The sequence below is a fragment of the Ixodes scapularis genome, unplaced genomic scaffold (assembly GCF_016920785.2).
Source record: "Ixodes scapularis isolate PalLabHiFi unplaced genomic scaffold, ASM1692078v2 PGA_scaffold0__279_contigs__length_252992795, whole genome shotgun sequence".
In the NCBI taxonomy this organism is placed as follows: domain Eukaryota; kingdom Metazoa; phylum Arthropoda; class Arachnida; order Ixodida; family Ixodidae; genus Ixodes; species Ixodes scapularis.
This window is the reverse complement of record NW_024609835.1, coordinates 159,755,545-159,767,231: the sequence shown is the minus strand read 5'-3', so window position 1 is coordinate 159,767,231 and position 11,687 is coordinate 159,755,545.

The window sequence follows — 11,687 nt, the reverse complement described above, 5'->3', positions numbered from 1 at the left end:
AATAATTACCGCAAAAATATATTGGAAAGGGCACTTTTACGTCGTCCTAAGTGCCTACAATTTTTTTAAACCAAATCCGTGATGGTGGATTTAGGGGCTGGATCGTACGGCGTGAAGTGACCTATTCTTGATTCACGTGCCACCAGATTTGACACAATGACATCACTTTGTCCGCTAAACTTAGCGGGGAAATTAAGAGAAAGATATTCTTCGTCACTCTCCGAAACGACTGTTCCCAGTCTTCTAAACAAATACTGCACGCATTCCAGGCATTATATGACTTGGAAGATAAAGGTCGCTATACCCCGTTTCATCTTAAAGGCCGGTTCACACATAGAGCACAGCGCAGCATCAGCGCTAGGAAACGGCGCTGATGCAACTCTGACTTGCATGTGATGTGGTTCCACAGTGGTGCACGTTGCTTATCGCCGATGTGCTGTTCCAGAGTGGTGAGCGGCGATACACCGCCGATGCATCACTGCTAAGCCGACAACGCGGCCTTAAGTTCGAACTTGACATTAAGTTCACGTAGGCCTTGACAACGCAGCTAAGGCTACGAGCTGATAGGACCCATCAGACAGCATCAAAAGTGGACTATCACTGTGTTTGGAATATTTGTGTACGTGTTCTATTGTCGCTGAACCAACCATAAACTTAAAAAGATTTGTCACTTGCACTTCTGACCCTCATTTTTTGCTCCCATTGCGTCGTAGCTTCGGCTGCACCTGCACTTAAAGGCCGACGTAATATCTCGGTTCTCTGCAGGGACGATAATCTTGTTAGCGCTCCACTCTCCTAAACTTCGAGGGGAGCCAGGTGGGACAAGGTAAAAAGTGGAGAAGATATACGAAAAAAGAGGCGCGCAAAAGTGAAAAATTCGAAGTGTACGTCGGCCTCTAAGCTCATGCGAAGTGTATTCAATTCTTTACCCTCCCCCTGAAAAGACATGGCGCAGCATAGAAGAGTCGAACAGACAGGAAATAATCTGCCAAGAAAGTCGTTTTGTAGCAACCTGGAACGGTTTGTTTAAAGTCAGCGTTTTCTTACAAGACACAAACTCATGTTGAAACTTATTAACGCCAAATAGGTCATTGTGTGCTTTGAGAAGCAAGGCTATCGGATCCTGACGATTTTAAGTAAATGCGCCTCAAAGATGGCACAATTTTGCTCGCTCCAGTTTAATAAATGTGACGCCCCCATCCTGCTTCGAACTTGTAAAAATGAAACGCGTAAGAAAAAAAAATGCCCCCCCCCCCCCCCCCCAAAAAAAAAAAAAAAAGAAAAATCATTCAACTTGCAGCGACGCACCAAAGGTCAGCCAAAAAAGGTCCAGGTCCGGACTCCCTGCCCGGGCAGCCCCGCGTGTCCCGTTCCAGGGCGCGATCCCGCTACTGCGGGACGCGGGAGCTTCTGCCTGCTGCGTTTCCGCCCTGGGCCGGTGCGCCCCTCCTTAGGCGACCTGGCAGCCCCGGGCTCCCCCGGGCCCGCCATATCGACGCCCCGCTTAGCGCGGACGCCCTGTCGGCACGGACACGCCGCGGGGCCCAAACCCCGAACCGGGGCCGTCCCCGAACCAGGCCTCCTAGAAGCTGGATTACAGGAGTGCGCCACGACTCCCGGCCGGGTACGCGCTCCTCGCAACCGGTTTTTCTGTCTCCTCCTCGTCCTTCTTTATTTGTGTTTTAATCGTCGTATCAGTGTACAAGGTGGGAGCTACGCGATAAGTCAATAAACAAGAAGGATAATTTAATATTCGTGTTAGGGAGATTAATAAATTTGCGTTGCGTGTTTGTTTAGACAACGGGAAGTTCGTGCGCCCCAGTGAACACTGGTGTCTCGGCTGAAAAAGAGAGATTTAGCCAGTGCAGTATCGCCTACCACTGCCAACCTGGGGTCTTTGGCGTGCAACACGCAGTACTAATACACCAGCGCACGCGTTTTTTGAGGTCGAGAACGGCTATAATATGTCCTGTCCGGAGCTGTAATCTTCGTCGTCTCCACCGCACCCAACTGCATGCAGCTTCGGGAGCGCAGATAATGGCGGAGATGAGTGTGCACAGGGTGCGGAGCAGCACTATACTAGGCGCCGACTATTTTGTGCTACGTTTCCAAGGCTATAGCATACCCTCCACAGTGCTGCCGCCCGTACTGCTGCAAGAGCACGTGACTGCTATTCAATTCAATTCAATGTTTATTTATCATTTTTTTACAATGGCGGGGGCTGGGAAATAAAGCTGCATGGACAGCTTGACGAGTTCCCAGCACCACAAAAGTTTCAGCAGCAGTGGCAATGCGAGTTCACACACAAGGTATACATATTAAAAGGAAGAAAAAAAAAAGATAAAAAGTTATACAATATTAGCTAATGAAGGGAACAGTGGGTTTAAAAACCAAAAACAAGCAACAAAGCAAGTACAATACAAGTGCAACTTAAGTGTAACTATATTACACGCAACACAAAAAATAAACCCTCATTCTTTGGGTGAAAGAGTAGTTATGTCTATGTGCTTTAGGGTTAGCATATTTAGCAAATTCGGGAGAAATATTGTGATTCTCTGAAGACCATAGTTGGAGCGGGAGTTTTCAATGAACCAAGGTTTAGAACTACAAGTTCGATAAATTGAGCTTTTTCCCTTCAGTGACGCTGGACAAATGAAACAGTCTCTATTTTTACTGCATTCTATTTTATATTTCATGCATAACTTAAAGTTGTCACTGAGTTTGAAGATTTTCATGACATTCAGATTGCGAGAAAGGGGTTCTGTGTGAAAGTCATAGCCGACATTGCAAATTATTCTTAGAGCTTTTTTTGCAAGAGATGTATTTTTTGGAGGTTCAATCCTGTGGTCGTCCCCCAAATCAAATGACAATAGTCTAGATGGGAACAAACTAATGACTGGTACACAAGTAGTTTAACACTGAATGGAAAATATAATAATTCCGATACATTAAACCTACCACGTGACTTAGTTTTGATGTGATGTGGTCAACGTGAGCTTCCCAAGACATATATGTTCGACTAACGCCATTGAGAAACTCTATGTGAACGGAATGGAGTTATCTGGTCGAACTTGGTCCTTCATAAAGCAGCCAGTTCGTCTTGCATTTCATCCGCACCGCATCGTCTAGATCCTATTTACGTACGCTCCATCTCAAGATCTCCAGCTGCGTAATTCCAAGGTTCAAGCTCTCACGTATTGAATTTACTTTTATGCGTGACCAGATGTCCAACTACCTCAAGACAAAGCTAGCTTCGGTGACCCCAGCAACCAGGGCAGACTTTGCCGTCTCCACAACGCTAAAAGACTTCTTCTCATACGGCCAACAAACCCTTGAGCTTGAAGCACAAGACGAACTGTCGCGGTGCCTGCTGGTGCCTGTCGACCGCCCGCTGTCGCAGATAGAGAGCTTCGAAATATTGCACCGCCTTTTCCTGAAGTACAACACGCCAGCACCTTCAAGTGCTCCAATGTAAAAATTGATTGATTGATTGATTGATTGATTGATTGATTGATTGATTGATTGATTGATTGATTGATTGATTGATTGATTGATTGATTGATTGGGGTTTCATGGCGCAAGAGCTACTGCTGCGAAAATGTGTCAAGCGCATTAACTAATGTGGAAGCAAGGGTTTGGAATAGGAGCTATAGTAGCTGATGATATGTGATAAAACTATGCATATGAGATTGTATAAATGTATATGGGATGGATATGACTTCAGATTATGTATAGAAATCATAGTCGGTGTGAAAGGCCAATGTAAATAAAAAAAATCAAACACACAGGTATGAGGTATCAGCGGCTCATCGGCAAGTAAAATTACTAAGTGAAATAAACTTGGTTCTTTATATATTCGCTAACGTTTTTAAAACGTTCCTGATCATACTTGGGGCACTCAAGTATGATGTGTGGGGCGGTTAGAGGAACGTTACAGCGCTCGCATCCTGGAGCCTCCTCTCCACGCAAGAAGTGCCCCTGGGTGAGATGTTTATGACCGATCCGTAAACGACATAGGGCCACCTCTCAGAAGCGCTCCCGATGCCGGGCACTTTCCCATTCGCTCAGAACGGGTTTTCGTTTTACTACATGCAATTTGTTTTTTGTCTCATTACTCCAGTCATTCTGCCACTTTTTTTTTAAATTTCGGGGTTGTCTATTTCTTTTTCAGTAGCAAAACTTGCTGCACAATCGGCCTCTTCGTTTCCTGGAATGCCGACATAGCCTGGGACCCAACAAAGGTTTATCTGAATGTTTTTGTGTGAAGCATAAATTAACTTATTCTGTAACTCAAGAACACGTGGGTTTGTAGCCCGTTCCAGTGATGCAAAAGCGCTTAAGTAGCTCACAGAATTCGTGTAAACGACTAAGTTGCAAAGGCTTTTTTTTTTTGTTATATACTCAACAGCTAACAACAGGCCATAGCGCTCTTCTGTTAGTATAGCAGCTGCACAACTAGTTATCTTCACCTGCCTTACATTTGGTCCTTCATAGAGCAACCAGCTATCAAGTCGGTCTTAGTTCCGCCCGCATAGGAACTTCCTTTTGTATACCCCTCATACCGGGTTTGGATCTGAAGGAATTCTTGTCTCATAACTTTATTCGAAGTATATTTTCTAAAAAGCTTGGTAAATGTTAAATTGCAGTTAATACGATGACAGCCCCACGGGGCTATGGCAGACAAAGATTGGACCACTTGAGGCTTTGAATCTATTTTTACTGATCTTGCTGAAGTCATATTCCTTATTGCAAAGGGGGAAACAACGGGTGGTTTATTTTTTAACGTTCTTTGGAACCTGATTTTTTTAAGGTTATTACGAGTAGGGTGCTGAATGGCAGGGTGAATTCAGATAGAACGCATAAACCCCGAGCAAATCTCCTAGATTCAAGGGATGGTTCATTGGCCTCTGCATGCAGACTAAATGTGATAAACGCACCAGCAACCAATCACAGTTTTTGGTGGCGGATGGGGTCCAACATCTTTAGGACTGATACCCGGGTAGAGTCTTCAACAATGCTACCATAGTCAAGCTCGTAGTGAACAACGCAACGATATATGCGCAACAGACATAGTGTAGGCGAGCCCCATGATACATGCGACAGAACCTTAAGTATATTCAGTGATTTGAGATAGTTGAATTTTAAGTTCCTAATCTGTAGAAGAAGAGTCAATTTTGAGTCAAATAGGAGCCCCAGAACTTGTGTTCGTCTTTTCCGGCTTTGGGTATTCCATACATATTTAAGGAAGGCTCTTGCATAATTCTACGCCAGCGAGAGGAACGCACAGAGGCTGTTTTTCCGAGAGTAAATTTTGAACCATTTATGTCAGCCCATTCTGTAGGCTGTTGATTGCATGTTGGACCCGATGTTCACATATTGATTGATTACAGGACGAAACAAAAATCTGGACGTCATCCACGTATACGAAATACTACGTGGAAGAAGTTATGGCACGAGCAGTCGAATTCATCTTTACAATGAAAAGAGTTACATTCAAAACACCTCCCTGAGTAACTCCGTTTTCTTAAAAGAAAAGCTTGGAAATGGTTGTTATCAACCTCACGCAGAAAGTACGATGTTCCAAATAACTCTTGATAACACTTAGAATTCGGCCTCGAACAGCAAAGCTAAGCAGATCCTGCAATATGCCAAAACGCCAGGTCATATCATATGCCCTCTCTAACTTAAAAAAAACGACCGAAAGACAATGCTGACGATTTACAAAAGCTTCCCGAACGGTATTCTCAAATTGAACGAGGCGTTCAATCATAAATAGAGCTGGGCGGAAACAGCACCGATACTTGTCCAGAAGTCGGTTTGATTCTAAGTAAACCGTGAGTCTAACATTTTAGACAAAACCCCGAGACTGGGGGAAGAAAAGGACAACACAACACAAAGTCTCATATTGAGACTTTGTATTGTGTTGTCCTTTTTCCCCCCAGTCTCGGGGTTTAGTCTAAAATGTTAAACCTTCAACAGCTTGTTTGCGCCCTAACTTTTTGTCCATAAGTCTCTTATTTAGAATCATCGAAAGGGTTTTTGAGAGACTTGTAGTGAGTGATATTGGTCTGTAATTGGAAGCGTTAGAAGGATCTTTATCTGGCTTGAGCAAAGGAATGACATAGCGACCTTCTAAGGTCATGAAAACTTACCCTCCAACCAAATTCGATTGACTAAGCATAAAATTATCTCTAGTTTCGAGGAATGGAGATGACATAGCATAATATAATGGATGCCATCAGGTCCGGGGGTAGGTTGCTTAGGACTGTGTAAAATTGCTTTAAGTTTATGCAATGTAAAAGTGACGTTATAAGGCTCCTCAAAGCCACCCGAGGTACTCGCAGACCTTTTTCTCAGCCGTAAGGTTATGCCAAATGAATGTTGGGGTATAGTGGTTTGACCTCAAGACAAAATAAAGTACTCCCCGAGGAGGTTTGCCTGCTCTTCAGCACCATCAGGTCAGGTCCCGACTATAGTAAAAAAAAAAACTCATTGGGTGATGCAAGACTTTTTATAGACGATAAATAACCTATCCAATTATTTCGTTTAGAGTGACTGCGAATACACCATGCATGAGCTTTCATTTGTTTTAATGAGGTCTACTTGCTTATTGTTGGATAACCACAAAAACTTCCCCACGCTTTGTTTTGCTTCTTCTTTGCTAAGCGGCACTCGTTGTTCCACCATGGTTTTGGCCAGTTGGAAAGATGAGTCGATGTCACGGGTATTGCAATGATTGATGCATCACATCAAACATGTATCAAACATCAAACATGCATCAGATAAAATACATCTAAAATGTGTTTCGTGATGTGTTCCGTTAAACTGTCAACAGAGAGCTCGTTTAGAGACGAACAAACTAAAAAAAGATGCCTACTTAAAAAGTAGGCATCTGTAAACTTCTAACGTGGGGATCTCGTGTGAACAGTAGCAACCAGGGTGTAAAATTCTAAAATAATAGGGAAGTGATCACGACGGTAAGGATTTGTGATAGCCCTCCAAGATAAAAATCTAAATAATGTAGTGTCAGAAAGGGAGAGGCCAAAGCTTGTGAAAGCCCTGTAGCGGCACTTATAAATTGCGTGGCTTCTGTTTTGTAAAGCAAACACAAAGCTCTCGACAGTAGCGGCGTTCCACCAATGCTTCTTCACAACCCGTCTGGCACTTCCTTACAAAGGGCTATGTGCATAAAAATCGCCTGGCATTAAGAACGGTGGAGGAAGTTGACCTAAAAGGTCCTTAACTCTGCGTATAGAAGCTCATAGCTAGGCGCTATGTAAACAGAACATACCGTTATTAAACGGTCAAATTAAATACATGTCGCAACAGCTTCAGGCGTGATGCGTAACAGCACCTCTACACATGAAGCAGTCCACTGTACAACTACGGCAGACCCACCTGAGGTGTGATTGAAAGGTGATCTATCTTTCCGATGGACTTGGAATGGTCTGAGTACATTTCAGTGGGAATCACTAAGATAAGTCTTGCAGGCTAAACGCAATGGGAGGATAATCGTCTAGTAAGTCAGTGGCATTATAATAATTAAGAAAGAGGCCACAGCAGGTTCACTGGAGGACACAAAAGGACATTTAAATATCTAGAAAACAAAAAGTTTAATATTATTTTAATGCAAAGATCCGAGGAATTTTTTTCTTTTCTTTTCATCATACATCAGCCAGTCTGTGGGCTCGTATAAGGCTGGTGGTGCCGACTTTACTGGAATGTGTGAGTCGTCGTCAGAGATGGACGACGGCAGCCATCGTTCATCTTCTCATTAGATGGAAGTATCTAGCCTTTAGCCGATGGAGTGTCGTCCGATCGGCCCGGCTTTCGTATGGCGCCAGAGGTACGGGCAGGCGTCGCCCTCTCTCGGCTTGAAGGGCCAGCAGACACCAGAGGCGCATGCTCTGGTTTCTTGGAGGGTGCATTGGAGATGACTTGGAGGGTGCATCGGAGATGATACTAACCTTCGGTCCCAAAAGTGATGAGGTGTGCACCACGTTCGAGGGTTCAGTTAGGGACCCCTGTGGAGGGCACAAATCTTCAGGGGAGGTTTGTGTTTTCACAGATGCCGTTTACAGTGGGGGTCTCATCCTCACTGCCTGGGCATATGCATATTCTGCTTGAAAAACAAGCTGTTCTTTCGCTACCTGTTAGCGGAGGTTGTGTTTAACCTTGATTGTCAAAACCTCTTTTTCTTCTTTTCATTTTGAGCAAGAGCGAGAAAAATCAGGGTGGTCGCCACTACTGTTGGCACACTCCCGGAATTTATACTGACCGTCGTTTTTATATATATCAGAGGCGTGGGCAATTTCGCCACACTTTCCACAGGTTTTCTTCCCACGACAGTTACGCAAAACATTTCCAAACCGTTGGCAGCGGAAACAGCGGTAAGGGTTTGGAATGCATGGGCGGACTCTGCCATTTAAGTACCTTGCTTTAACAGGGGATGGGAGGGCAAGCAATTCGAAAGTTAGGATTAAGTATTCCGTAAGTTTGTCCTCTCCGTCACGCCTCATCGTTATCTTTCGAAATGCAAAACAGCATTTCTGCGCAGACCCTCAAGGATTTCCTCTTCACTACACTCGAAGAAGTCATCTTCAGAAATGACATCCCGGAGAGTGTAGAGTGTCCGGTGAAGGGTCACAGTAACCTGGTGGTCTCCTAGGCGTGTCAACTTAAATAGTGCAGTGCTTTGAACGTTGTTCTCTACCTCAACAAGGGGTCCCAAGGCAGTTTTCTTGCTTCGTAAAACTTTCGGATGACTTGTTCCAGGCTCTTTGCAACCAAAAATGGTTAAGTATTGCACAAAGGTGGGATGTCACTTGTAGCGTAGATTACAAAAATACGAGGGTAAGCTTTCTGGTTTGCTATCTCTTACAAACGTAAGGGGAGCAGGGCAGGCCGTTTCAGAGGTCCATTCTGCTCGGGGTTCTGGAGTGCGAGAAGCCATACGAAGAAAAAAAGCTTCGACGCCTGCGGTACACCGCCCACCACCCAGCCCAACACGGGGACAGCCAACAAATCATAACACAAATGGCTTTGCTGGATACGGAGTGCTTTCAGTGCTGCCCAGGCGCTATACACAAGCGCGGTTCAAGAGAAAAAAAAATGAGAGGAAAAGGTAGAAAAAGAGACGACTACACTGAATAATCTTGGCCAGGCCTGACCAGGACTCCCGTCTATGAAAAGCGGGGGCCGATGTGGTGTATTTTCCCACCTGTCTGGCCCCGAGGGATTCAAAAATACCCCAGGCTGGGTTCAACCACCAAGACGCCCTTTTCCCCGGACACGGGAAAACCGCGCATATCAAGGTGTGGACTGTCGAACCCGCATGGCTCGGGGTCCGTGGTGACGCTACTCACAAGAAAAAAAGGATCTTCAATGTTGCAACCATTGTGCTCACAAAAAAAAGAAAAGAAAAGAAAAATGGGACTGTTTTGCGGACAGGAACATCGAGAAGCAACTCTTGTTAAATTCGAAAAAGGTACTTCGATAGATTGAATCGCGCGAGGTTGTTGTAAAACTCTCGTGCTATGGGGGGAACCCTTTAATAAAGAATATTAAAACAAACCCCGCTCTTCCTCCCAGAGTCATAGTGCATTTGACTCGTCTGAATCGTCCACCATAAACATGGATATGGTAAAACGCTGAAAAATTTTAAAGGTGAATATATCAACAAATGAAACCTTGCTTCCGCCTGTTTTCTTCTTCGTGTGTCCTTCTGTTACGGCATTCAAATTCGTATGTTTCCATTTGATAGGATAGATAATAAAAAAATGTGACCTAGCTAAAGATGGAAATCATCAAAATGCAAAGGTAGCCTATATGTAAAAGATACGTTTCATTTTATTGTTAACTGTAACTAGAGCAAATTTCTTTCTCACAGATGAAACTTGTGCCGGGAACCATTCCAAAGATCAAAGGGTGCGAGGAACAAGCTTTCGTTCTTGTTTCTGAGGAAGATGTGCAATGCTGCGCAGTAAAAATGCACAACATCACGACGGTACGATGCTCATCCAGATCGGAAGGGGCAGGCGTGGGGGACCCTTTTCAAAATTCATTGTCATCTGGTGGCTCAAATAGCAGTTTACTTTTTACCGTATTAATGGCCGTAATCGACCTGCAGTCTGTAGTATTTTGCCGGGCCCCATCCCTTTGGATAGTCAACAGCAGCCGAAAATTTGTGTTTTCACCAGACGATTATTTCTGAATCTCTCAGCTTTGATGGTGACAAATATACAACCAGTAAGGGCGAATAACCAATCCACATTGAAGCCGTGAGGATATTTAATACATCAAATGGTTGAAAAGCCGACTTTGTGCCGCTAACAGGTTGACTGGGCCCGAGTTAGAAATGAACGCATATGCAACTCTTGTATTCAATTCCTACGTCGCATCGTACTCACATCTCGAACGTATAGGCCTCGCGTCATCTGCTTCGGAGCCTCTTCAACTTCTTCCATCATCAGTAACCAGAAGGCCGCCATTAGTACGGCCCTTATGCCATTCCTCAGATGATGATTGAGATCTAAATGGCCAGTATAAATTCCGGGATTGTCTACTGAGGTAATAATCCCTGGGTTCTTGAGCGCGAGCTTTCTCTACGAGCTCCGATGTGTGATGAGTCTGCACACTCGACCACCATTCACCCAGTTTCTATTATTCTATTTTCTATTCATCCTTCTAAGTGCATACCTTTCGCGTTTTACACGAACCGAAATAAACCGGGTTTTTTTTTTGTTGAAAGATATAAACTGACTGCCGATATTTAAAAACCGGAATCTAAAATAAAACGGAACGAAACGATTTCCAACATGAAAACGCCGATTTTGGCCATTTTCTTCATGATGACCTAGAAAAAGCGCCAAATATACAAAAGGACGAAATAATGTGGACGGTACATGACACACTTTATCGTGCACCCTGAATGCATGAAGAAATTTTTTTAATATTTTTTTTATATCTTTTTATCATTCTTTACGTTAACAATTTCTACATAAAACCGCAACCGTAAATGTAATCAAGACATTCTTTTTTATTTCAGTTTTCAATTTGAGTCCCTGCATTTTGGTACAACGATGGACAGTAGCAAAGTGAGTTGAGTTGAATCGTATTTGTTTAACGGCCAAAGAAGTGGGCACCATAACGATGGATCGACTGATTCGTTAGCGCTAGCCCCAAGCCAATTCTTTAGCTCCCCACTTTCCGCTCCTGCTGAATAAGTGGTCAAAATACGCATAAGTGTTTTTTGCGACCGACGTTCTTCGCCTTCCCCACTTTTCCCTCCAGACCTACCTCTGTCGTCGTAGGGCTGCTTAAAAAGGACCTCCGGCGGTTTATCTAGATAGACGAACTAACGAAATTTTCGAAATACCCGACTGTACTCCTCTCGCCATGCTATGTATTGTCCTAAATTAAATGACGGCAAATAATTGTGGTGCCAGAGAAATAAAATAAAAATTTCTCCGCGCTTTTGAATGGGGTGACTTCACATAAGTGCTGTGAAACTAGCGCCCAAGCAGGCAGTCTAGGAAGAACAATGTCGCCCAATATGTCTTATTTTTCTTTTTGCTCGGCTGGAGTGGCTTTTCCTAACATTTATTTCACACCGTCCAACTTCTTGTATTCCGTCGAGAACAAATTGAAGAACTTCTTAAAATCACAGCATCGCTCTTCACGTTTTC